Below are 13,017 nucleotides of genomic sequence, written 5' to 3' on the forward strand. Positions count from 1 at the left end.
ATTTACTCAAGTGCTCCTATGGTCAGTGGCAACTATTTTTTTTAAAGACCCAGTGCAGTCAAAAATGAGATTTGCTTGTATTTTCTATATATTTTTGCCTTATGAGGTTGGAATAGTACTGTTAAATTGTGTAAATGCTGATAATGCCCTTTTAGGGTAAGAGCTGTTTGAAAAGGTCACCTGAAATTTCACCCTGTTTTGTTGGGATGGAGATATGGCCTGCCTGGTGATATATTTGTTTTATTTTATTGATTTATTTTACCCTTATTTTACCAATAAGTTGACTTAGAAAACATTCTTATTTACAGCAACAACCTGGGGAATAGTTACAGGGGAGAGGGGGGATGAATGCGCCAATTGGAAGCTAGGGATGAATGGGGGGCCATGATGTTATGAGGGCCAGATTGGGAATTTAACCATGACACCGGCTAGACCAATAAGAAAGAGATTTACAATCCTCTCTGCCAATAACAGCTAGTTTTCAGTTTCCCCCTCGCAACTCGGACCACTCTCAGAGAGTCCTAGCAAAATTCTTGCTTGAGAAATTGATCTTTGCTAAGAAGCTTTTTTTGTTTCTTTCTGACAATTTTAATTGAAAACGATCATAGTTAGGTACTTAATTGTTACCCAGAAATTATTTGATATTGAGATAAAAACAGCTGCATTGGACCTTTAAAGGAGAGTGATATCCAACCCTCTTTTCATATTTTATTGAGCTTTTGGATTTCAAACACTGTAGCCTGTACTGTACCTATATGCTTAGTGTAAGGAGTGTTGAAACTCAACTATACAGAGGCATATAGTGACATCACATTTAAGACACTTTGAAATGTCACACACTGAACCAGCCCAATCAGAAATGGAACAAGGTAAGAAACCAGTGCTGTAGTGGTGCCTGGAGAAGTGGGTATACTCTAATATAGCAACAACAACAAAAATCCCAAACGGCCCTATGAGAAACAGTGACAAGTACTCTGAATGAACTAAAATGATAAATGCCATGTTGGTCTTTCTCAGTCAGGCCAACCCAGGCTGTACTAATAAATGAGGCTGTCAACTAAGTCAGAAATTCAACATTTTCAGGTTGTCCCTCTCAAAGGCACACTTTTTAAATAGAAAAACAACCAGATTGGACATTCTAAATCCACAACAATGCCACATCAGGAGATCACTTTTGAGGTCTGGAGAATTTAGATTTTTTGTGTAGTTACCCTTTAATTCAAGCAAGCAGGCACCTAATACTGTTTTTTTTTGGTTAACCGTGTTTCTTACGAGATAGAGTTTGCAAATCAAATGGCAACTGGATTGATGCAAAGAATCATGATATAATTCTTCCGGGCAGGTAGAGGCTACTTTGTAGCTAGTTTGTAGCTAACATTTAATTGAGAAGATTTTTGGGAAAGCGTTTCCTTCTACGGTCTACCAGAAGATGTTTAGGCCTATCATTAGCATTCTCATATTTTTCCAGTTCCTTAATTGTTTTAAACCTGGATGTTTTACTTCTTCATGTTATGAGGCATGTCTTACTTTGCTGCAAAGTAGCCGAGTCAAAATTCGACAAATAGAAATGTTGATGGAAATATTTTTCAAACGCTTTTATCAACATATGTGCTCTCCTGTTCTATTGGTTTGCAAATCAACTTTCTTTCATTGTCTAGCAGCCAAACGCATTATCGTAGTCATATTAGCAACCCATGATAGCTGTTGCATCTTTAGATCTCCCCTCTTTCTAAATTTCTAATGGATATTTCCATCTCTTTCCATGAAACTGCTTTCATGTGCAGTGCACATTTTAGAAAAAGTGTTTTCCCACAAAATGCATTGTGTAACATTCATGCGTAGGCCTACAGTGCACATTGCTGCACTTCAAATGTGAAGAAATAGTTTATCAACATTTTAAGCGAAACATTCTGATCCGTTCCATCAGCCTTATTAATGTATATGGCGTATATACCTCCAGTAAACTACTTTGATACACATCAGTGGGGATTAAAACCTCTTAAATGTAACTAAATGTAATCAAAAAATGTAATCTACATAATCCCCAAAAGTAATTATTTATCATGAGAGGGCCATAAACAATAACTAGCAATGATGCGTACTCCAATAAAGGCTCAAATATCACCTTTCTGGTAAAAATAGTTATACATTGCTGAGGTGTAGTCACTTTTGAGGACACAAGCTCAAGTACACAGTACAAATATGATAAAAATATGAAAATATAAATATTTTACAAAAGTGGGCCTTTACTAGTCCTGTATTAGTGGACTGATATAGCCATCTGTAGCGCAGGCTAATGTTTATTTATTTGTTATTGTTTTTTAACAAAAGTAGTGCACTGGGCCATTACATGACTAGTAAAGGCCCAGTGCACTACTTTTGTGGAAAAAGAAAACATTTGCCTGCGCGACAGACTGCTATAACAGTCCGTTAATACAGGACTAGTATTGGCCATGTGCACTACTTTTGTGAAAAAATTATTATAAAATAAACATTAGCCTGCGCTACAGACGGCTGTATCGGTCCGCTAATACAGGACTAGTAATCAGTGGTGTGTATTCATGAATGCCAAGAGAAGCCAGGCTTCCCCCAAAAATTGACCAATAAAAAAAAATATATAACATAAAATTATTTATCTTTCATCTCTCTGTTTCCTAATTTTCCTTTGATTCGCAAGAGGCTAAATGTATCTCACAGGAGAAAGCTTCCGAGCGAGTGAAACAGCGCCCCTCTGTCTTTCTACGTGTAGGCCATCTATATGATTCTATCTGATCCAAATGAGTACAGTATGACATTGTTGCCGCCCGTAGAGAAAGCAAGGGAAGGAAGCCAGCGAGCATCTGTCCTCCCTTGACAAAAAAGTATACATTTTTGCCAATCAGCCTTGAGCTAAACTTTGTGAGGAAAGCCAGCTTGGATTTGGCATCACTCCTATCAAATCACATTAAGAGCATAAGTCATTGACAGAAAAACTTGCATTGATTTATCTCGTTGTGTTGTTGTCCTCTGGTGGCTAGCTAGCCAGCTAGCTAAAATTGCCCCTTTCCTAAATTAGCAATGGATGGAGATAGGGATTTGGACTTGTGGTTTTACTTAATTCTCCGTACTGGCCAATGATTATAACAACGATTCTGATCCAACCATTAATTTATACATTGTTGTGCCACTGGCCTGAGAGGATGGAAGTTCAATATGTAGCTAGATGTAGAAGGCTAATGTTAACTAGCTAACGTTGTCTATGAATGGAAGTTAGGCTAGCGAGCAAGCATTTGAGCAAGGTAGCCTAGGACAACAAAAGTTGTACTGAATGACAGAGTGATAGAAAGTTTCGTCAACATGAAAAAGAGGAGGATGGCATTGGCGTTTCTCTACAAGTAGGGTGAGTTTTTCTACTTGCACGAATGCGCACGCGCACACACACACGCACGCGCGCGCACAGAAATAGGAACCATGGACAGCCACATCATATTAAGCTTAGGTTGATTGGACTAAATTGTTTTTGGTATCTTTTAGTTGTCACTGTATTAGACTAAGCAGAGGTGATTTGATGATGTTGAAATGTTGAAGTTGCTGGAATAGTGGAGGCAGCTCCTGTTTTCTTTGCGATTTGAGGTAACTCTGTGGTTCTAAATCAATAGTTGTTTAGTCGGAAACATTAACTTGCTTGATCATGCTGTAGGTAATGTAACTGTCTGTTTCTGTACATGCAATATGATTTGTGGGCTTCACTGGACAAAGGTTGCTGTCCGGTTTTGTGATAAAACAAAGGTGTGGTTGAAATTATTCTGCCACTGTGTCTTCTTATTATTGTCTCTGCCTTTAGGCCTATATATCACGGTCGCAAGGCATATGAATTAACAAGATTTATAGAGCAAACAACACAATTATCACAACACATAGGTTGTAATATGGCTTTTTTTAATCAGGGGTGGCTTGGCTTCCCCAGTAATTTTACCCACGCACCGCTACTGATAGTAATGGCTCAGTGCACCGATACTTCCCGTGGCTATGGGAGGGGCATCCCAGTTTCAAGTGGTGTCAGATTTCACATCCTGCTTCAAACAGGCAGAAGAGACATACAGTGCTTTCGGAAAGTATTCAGACCCCTTGATTTTTTCCACATTTTGTTACGCTACAGCCTTATTCTAAAATGGGTTAAATAAAACAAAATTCTCATCAATCTACACACAATACCCCTTAATGCCAAAGCCAAAACAGGTTTATAGTCATTTTTGCAAATGTATTACAAATAAAAAACAGAAATACCTTATTTACATAAGTATTCAGACCCTTTGCTATGAGACTCAAAATTGAGCTCACGTTCATCCTGTTTCCATTGATCATCCTTAAGATGTTTCTACAACTTGATTGGAGTCCACCTGTGGTAAATTCAATTGATTGGACATGATTTGGAAAGGCACACACCTGTCTATATAGGGTCCCACAGTTGACAGTGCATGTCAGAGCAAAAACCAAGCCATGAGGTCGAAGGAATTGTCTGTACGTCTCCGAGGCAGGATTGTGTCGAGTCACAGATCTGGGGAAGGGTACAAAAACATTTCTGCAGCATTGAAGATCCCCAAGAACACAGTGTCCTACATCATTTTTAAATGGAAGAAGTTTGGAATCACATATACTCTTCCTAGAGCTGGGCGCCTGGCCAAACTGAGCAATCGGGGAAGAAAGGCCTTGGTCAGGGAGGTGACCAAGAACGCGATGGTCACTCTGACAGAGCTCCAGAGATCTTCTGTGGTGATGGGAGAAACTTCCAGAAGGACAACCATCTCTGCAGCACTCCGCCAATCAATTTGTCAATTATGGGGTATTGTGTGTAGATTGATGAGGGAAAATGAAATGTATTACATTTTAGAAGAAGGCTGTAACGTAACAAAATGTGGAAAAAGTCAAGGTGTCTGAATACTTTCCAAATGCACTGTACTCCTGTGTCTGTGAGAATCAGGGTTACCGCTCATGGAAGCTATTTTGATCTATGGTGTCCACATATCGATTTATAACTGAAAATGTCAGTCAGAACTGGTACCAGAACCACACAGGTCCCCAAAACAGGGGACTTTACATCTAAGAGGTTTTAGCAGTGGTGTTAAGTAAAAATACTTTAAAGTACTACTTAAGTAGGGGGGGGGGGGTATCTGAGGGGTATCTGTACATATATTATATTTTTACAACTTTAACTTTTACTCCACTACATTCCTAAAGAAAATATGTACTTTTTACTCTGATATCCAAAAGTACACATTTTCAATGCTTAGCAGGACAGGAAAATGGTCCAATTCACCCACTTCTCAAGAGAACATCCTTGGTCAATCCAACTGCCTCTCATCTGGCAGACTCAGTAGACACAAATGCTTCATTTGTAAATTATGTCTGAGTGTTGGAGTGTGCCCCTGGATTGCCATAAATGAAAAAAACAAGAAAATCGTGCTGCCTGGGTTGCTTAATATAAGGAATTTGAAATTATTTATACAACTTTTGATACTTAAGTATATTTGATCAATTTCATTTACTTTTGATACTTAAGTATATTTGATCAATTACATTTACGTTCGATACTTAAGTATATTTAAAAAGAAATACTTTTGGACTTTTACTCATGTAGTATTTTACTGGATGACTTTCACTTTTCCCTGAGTCATTTTCTATTAAGGTATCTTTACTTTTACTCAAGTATGACAATTGGGTACTCTGTCCTTCACTGGTTTTATAAAGTGAGTATACGCAATGCCCAATGAAAAAAAAGTGGGTATATGGTATATACCTGCGTATAGCCTCCACTACAACACTGTAGGAAATCAGATGCAACAGACTGAAACCTTGGTTTGGATTCTACATCTCAGAGCCCTGTGGAAGGGTTAGGATTGAGCATTAAGCTAGGGTTGGACATGAAGTTAAGGTTAGGGTTAGGGTTGAGGCTAGGGTTAGGGTTGAGTCGAGATGTGAACATGAAGCTAGGGTTAGGGTTAGGTTTGATGCTAGGGTTATGGTTGAGCCAGGATGCGGACAAGATGGGATTAGAGTTAAGGTTAGGGTAGTTTCTGACTCATATTCTGACTCATATTCATATTAAGACCATCCTACAGTAATTCCAGTCTAACTGGAATTCTCACCTGTCTTTCTAAAAGTCTGTTGCATCTGATTTCTTGTCCGCATCCTGGCTCAACCATAACCCTAGCATCAACCCTACCCTAACCAGAAACCCGACTGTAGCTTTATTTTCACATCCCAGCTCAACCCTATCCATAGCCTCAAACGTAACCATAACCCTAGCTTCATGTCCACATCTCGACTCAACCCTAACTCTAGCCTCAACCCTAACCCTAACCTTAACTTCATGTCCATAGATTAATGCTCAATCCTAACCGTTCCACAGGGCTCTGAGATGTTTTCCTCTGTCACCTTTCACCAAACTTTCCCATTGCAGAGTGGTGTGGTCCTCCACTAGGTGGTGGTATGGAATAACGAATCAAACAGAACATACTGTAAAGTGAAAACCTAAATGTCTTTATTATTCCTCATTCAGCCATGCAGGTAAAAATGTATTTGTATCACTCACCACATTATAGCGGAATCCTTCGCTGACAGTTGGCTGTGGATTGCAACAGAGTTACTAATGTCTAACAGCAGAAAGCAGTGCTGTTTTACAGGAGCCACATACTGAAATGTACAATGGCATGTGGATCCATTTTAAAGAATGGTTTCTATACATATTTCCATTCCTGTCAAAACAACATGGGAGTAATGGTAGCAAGGACACAATGAATGGTTGAATTGTTTGTAGCAATAGAAGTAGTAGTAGCTGTCGTATTGTTCTCATAATCGTTGTTGTAGTTATGGAGTTGAGTGTAAGCCCCCTCTGAGAGGTGGAAATGTATTTGGTATTTTATTAGGATCCCCATTAACTCTTTCTGGGGTCCACACAAAACACGAAACATAATAACGTAATACATCAATAGACAAGAACAGCTCAAGGACAGAACTACATAAAAAAAAATGTAAAGGCTCACGTAGCCTATGTATCAATGTATACACACAAACTATCTAGGAGATGAATGGGATCTGGTTGACGGTCCACTGATATTTATTTTAACGTCATATTAAATCGAAACCAGTAAGGTGCAAATACTACCTTTACGTCTGTTTTCCCTTTATTCATTTTTTTTTGCATTAGGATTATTGGCAGTGATTCCGCCGTCAGCATGAACTGTGATGTTTTCATCACTCCATTAACACCTCCATGCCGAAATCGTACATGCAGTTCAATATGGACTCCACACGTGCACTCTACAGGAGGGCCTAAGGGGCGTCACTGTGGACTCTGGAGCTGTCTAAAAGGTATGCGGATGCCCACCTGAAACAGTTTGGAACAGTTTGTGCATATATTATATGGACATTTTGGGATGTTTTTGTTCGTTTTGGTCTTCGGCAAGCGTTTTTTTCAGCTGTTCATGCACAATAAATGTTTCCTCAAGACAAGCCGAAGTTGGTAGCTGAAGTCTACGCCCTTTCGTCTGCGATTGGCCATTAAAGTGTTTGCTGTCATTCCACAAGAGATGAATTGTTTTCATGTACATTTTTTCACTTGAGAAATACTGCACCAAACATCTTAGTTAGAGGCAAAATTGTGTGACAAAGATCTCCTCGAGTTGTGCGACAAAGATTTCTTGAGTTATCTTGGATTAATTCTGACATTTTCTTTCAGACTACGGCGTCTCAAAATGTACAAACAATACTATTTCTGCTTTAATCTCGTTTTTGAAGAGGTGTTTTAAGGGAGTATGCGAGCACACTTGTTCGGTTCGCCGAGCCGAGTTCAACTAGGCGCCAGCTGAACCGAAGCATGCTGACGCTTTAAGGGGAAACAGTCCCCTCTAGCTAAAGCCGCTAAATCTGTGACTTGAGAATCAAACAGTTCTGCTGTTCACTGGTGAGGTTTTATTCCAATTTCCTGTCTTATAAATGTTTGGTATTTGTCATTGGGAGTATGAGACGGTTATATCAATGGTGGTGTGGATCATTGGATTGAGTATTTTGAATTAGAGTGTCTAAACTCAACAGAGGGGACTGTCCTAGCTTCTCTGAACCTGAGGATAGGTATTTCCAGACCCTCTGGCCAGCATGGTGGAAACTCAGGGCTAAAAATACATGTCCCTGGGCCTGGGCTGTCTGTCTCTCTACACCTGTTGCCAGCCCAACAACCAACAGCTGTTGGCCTCAACGCTACTTTCACTTTTCTCTTCTCCAACACTCCTGCAGCACCTCTGTGTGTGATCTCTGACACTGTCACCATAGGCACAACCCATGAGAAGAGAACATGGGCTGACTGGTTGTATGCCAATGAAATCATGTGGGTGTCGTGTCACTCAAGGACTTCCATTGAAACAGAAGTGTGATTTATGATATTGTTGCAGGCATTTATTTATTGTTCATTCTCCCACACCATTCTCATACACTCTCTATCCTACACTTTTAGCATGACTTGTATTGCTTTACTCCTACTGTTTTAGCATGAATTGCATTCCTTTTACTCTGCCAAGTGTAAACTTTATATATTTACACAATGACTTGTGGTGAAAATTCATTGCCCAACACAATACTCCAGAAGTATATCTACAGTGCATTCGGAAAGTCTTCAGACCCCTTCCCTTTTTCTACATTTTGTTATGTTACAGCCTTATTCGAAAATGTATTACATTTTTAAAAAATGTCCTCATTAATCTACACACAATACCCCATAATGACAAAGCCAAAATAGATTTTTTGTCATTTTTGCAAATTTATAAAAAATATAAAACAGAAATATCTTATTTACATAAGTATTCAGACCCTTTGCTATGAGACTTGAAATTGAGCTCAGGTGCATCCTGTTTCCATTGACCATCCTTGAGATGTTTCTACAACTTCACCTGTGGTAAATTCAATTGATTGGCCATGATTTGAAAAGGCACACACCTGTCTATATAAGGTCCCACAGTTGACAGTGCATGTCAGAGGAAAAACCAAGCCATGAGGTTGAAGGAATTGCCCTTAGAGCTCCGAGACAGGATTGTGTCGAGGCACAGCTCTGGGGAAGGGTACCAAAAAATGTCTGTAGCATTGAAGGTCCCCAAGAACACAGTGGCCTCCATCATATCATTCTTAAATGGAAGAAGTTTGGAACCACCAAGACTCTTCCTAGAGCTGGCCTCCCGGCCAAAGTGAGCAATCGAGGTAGAAGAGCCTTGGTCAGGGAGGTGACCAAGAAACCGATGGTCACTCTGATAGAGCTCCAGAGTTCCTCTGTGGAGATGGGAGAACCTTCCAGAAGGACAACCATCTCTGCAGCACTCCACCAACCAGGCCTTTACGTTAGCGGGCAGACGGAAGTCACTCCTCAGTAAAAGGCACATGACAGCCCACTTGGAGTTTGCCAAAAGGCACCTAAAGGACTCTCAGACCATGAGAAACAAGATTCTCTGGTCTGATGAAACCAAGATTGAACTCTTTGGCCTGAATGCCAAGCGTCACGTCTGTAGGAAACCTGGCACCATCCCTACGGTGAAGAATGGAACATCTCTGGAGAAACCTGAAAATAGCTATGCAGCAACCTGACAGAGCTTGAGAGGATCTGCAGAGAAGAATGGGAAAAACTCCCCAAATACAAGAGTGCTAAGCTTGTAGAGTCATACCAAAGAAGACTCGAGGCTGTAATCGCTGCCTAAGGTGCTTCAACAAAGTACTGAGTGAAGGGTCTGAATACTTATGTAAATGTAGTATTACATTTGCAAAAAGTTCTTAAAACCTGTTTTTGCTTTGTCATTATGGGGTACTGTGTATAGATTGGTAGGGAAAACAACTATTTAATCAATTTTAGAATAAGCCTGTAATTTAACAAAATGTGGAAAAAGTCAAGGGGTCTGAATACTTTCCAAATGCACTGTATGCCAACAAAAAAATGCTGCTTGAAAAACTGAATGCAGGCCTATTTACGGTAATCTACTTTATGTACAGATGTAGGATCTTGATCTTATCTTGATCACACTTTTGTTGCTGAGAATTTTCCTGCACAGTTGGAAATTCAAACTTGTAGTGTATTCAAGGTTTAAAAAGGCTTCTGAAGTTTGTAATTTCCACTTTAAAATGTCAGACTTGATTTGCCCTAATGAAAAATGTATCAACCCCTACAAAAAAAATGCCATTATGTTATAATCCACATAATAATTCACATTTCCTGTTTCTGCAGGATTATTTTCCTGCTGTAGCAAATGAACTCAAATTAAAATCCTACATCTATCTGTATCTATTAAAACTAGTCGTAGGAACCAAATTCACTGTGAACACTTGTAGGCCTAAATATCATCACGTTTACATGCTGAGCCCAGATAAATTGTCACTTCCCCTGATAAGATCCTCAAAGTCTAATCTCACAAGTGCGCTAGTGTTCATTCACACCACTATCACTGAAGCTCCAGTTGAAAGCAACCTTCCCCAGGCCGCGTCTTGAGCACCGTCTGCCCTTCAGCTGCTTGGGATACCTGTAGTAATAAAACCAAATGAAATAATATCCTAAGATGCAGTGGAGGCTGCTGAGCGGAGGACGGCTCATAATTAATGGCTGAAAAGATGCGAATCGAATGGCATCAAACACATGGACACCATATGTTTGACGTATTTGATACCATTCCACTTCTTCCGCTCCAGCCCAGTACCACGAGCCTGTCCTCCCCAATTAGGGTGCCACCAACCTCCTGTGCTTAGATGTGGCCCTCAGTGCTGCCACCTGGGAGCCGTATGTGGAAGCTGATCTTGTTAAGCAGATGGTGGGTATAGTATCCATCAAGCTCTCATATGTATGGGCGCACTCCAACCGTTGAGGAGTTTCCTATGTGTTTCTGTAAAGCAGTGGCAGTCATTCAGGGTTTGTTAGATATGAAGGACCTCCTCTCGTGCGTTAGTTCATGACTCCTCTAGCCTGGTCCAAACAAAGTCTCCATCTGTTTCCCCGTGCTGAGTTGTGATTCCTACAGGATGAAGTCCCGACCAACCTAAATGTCATAGATGTGAAGTGGATCTTAGTCCAGAGGGAGTAAACTGCACAGCCATTACACCTAATAATTATTTAGTACATGGCATGAGAGATACAAGGAAATGGTGCGTATTTTACCCTTTGTCTGATGGCAATAACATTTACTGCTGAAGCCAGCCTTTGCTGAAGCCAGCCCTATCAGAAGAAAACACGTGTGTGTGCAATGCATGTGTGTGTGTTTGAGCAGACACATATCCGCACCATGACTGAATGTGTTCAGATCCACCATCTGTTATTACGCTGCCTTCTGACCCTTTCATAAAAAAATACATTACATAATCGTACTGAACTTGATTGATGATGGCTTTGGCTTACAGTTGCTCTGTGCCAATAGTTTCTTCTCTGCTTGTATTCTCAACCTTCCTTTTCTTCCCAGTCTTATCAAATTATGGAAAACAGAGAGCTGAATACAAGGAGAATAGCACATAGGGAACCGGATATAGAGAGGAAGGGCAACATGTATTTACATTTTTTTTTTAACCTTTATTTAAATAGGCAAGTCAGTTAAGAACAAATTCTTATTTACAATGACGGCCTACACCGGCCAAACCCAGACGACGCTGGCCCAATTGTGTGCTGCCCTATGGGACTCCCAATAACGTCCGGTTGTGATACAGCCTGGAATCGAACCACGGTGTCTGTAGTGATGCCTCTAGATCTGGTTACGCAGTGCCTTAGACCGCTGTGCCACTCGGGAGCCTGAACAGGCTTTCCTTATGAAATGAAACCCTGAACCGTTTTCTTTTTTTTGTTCAAATTGACTTTCGATAAGATTAGAGTGGGTGAATGAATTAGATTAGAGTGGGTCCGCAGTGGTCAAGTTAGGGTCTAATACTGGGCGGAGCAGCGTCAGCATGTTGGCTTGAGGCGGACTTTCTGACAGATGCTGCCAGCAGGAAATCAACCCTACTGTCCATTTGCATTCCTCTATCCTCCTCAGTTTCACACCGTCCTCTGCTTTTCCGCACATGCTCTCCCCAGAATAACAGCAGGTGTTAACAACCCTTCCCCCTTTCACACACACTCACTTAGGCACACTTTCACACACATGTACATGTACTCCTGATGGTAAGAAGAGCCCGGATACCCCTGACCCTTACGGGAAAGGGGAATAGATACCTATGATCAAACTTGAATTACAGTAGGTGATTGAAGTTGTAGTGATTGAAGGCAGATTCATTTTCATTGATGGTGATTTAATATCTGCCTTACTAATTGCTGATAAATGTCCTTGATGAAAATTAGGCTAGTTTGTTCTATGTGTTTGTTCTGCAGGGTTTCTTTGATTAATCTCACAGCACCATGGCAAGCTGTGAGCTGAAGAGATCAAAAGAACCTGGAAAGTAGCATGCTGGCAAACATAATATATTTTCAAGATTGACCCTGGAAGCTGAGGGATTGCTTCATGTATTGCTGACATGTTCAAATCAAATAACAAGGCTGGATCTCTCTGGATTCCTGGTTCTCTCATTCCCCTCTCGCACTATGTAGACTAACGTTTGACTATGTTCATGTCAAATTGGCAGATATCCTTCTAGAATTTCCCAGGACTATGTTCTGATCTCCAAAATAGCTCTTTTTATTTTGGGGGAATGGAGTGTTACATAACAACACGTTATTTACAATCTAAACATGTAATGACATAATAATGTATAATATATTTATTCAGCTAGCTCGGTGTTCCTCCCTGCACAATGGACTAGTGTTCCTCCACAGACATACACACATGCATAATGATGTGTTCAATGATGACAATCTTTCAGTATTTCAATAAATTTAACTCTGACTAATTAAAGATCAGTTTGGGAAGCTGAGATCGCAAACTATTAAACACTGCCTTACAATTTTGACTCTGATTTCCTTACCCTTAAAGTAGTGGGTGGAAAGATAATACCATTGGCTCCTTCCGTATTGTGAAGAGAACTAGCCATTAGAGC

Source organism: Salvelinus sp. IW2-2015, linkage group LG17, assembly GCF_002910315.2.
Source record: "Salvelinus sp. IW2-2015 linkage group LG17, ASM291031v2, whole genome shotgun sequence".
In the NCBI taxonomy this organism is placed as follows: Eukaryota; Metazoa; Chordata; class Actinopteri; order Salmoniformes; family Salmonidae; genus Salvelinus; species Salvelinus sp. IW2-2015.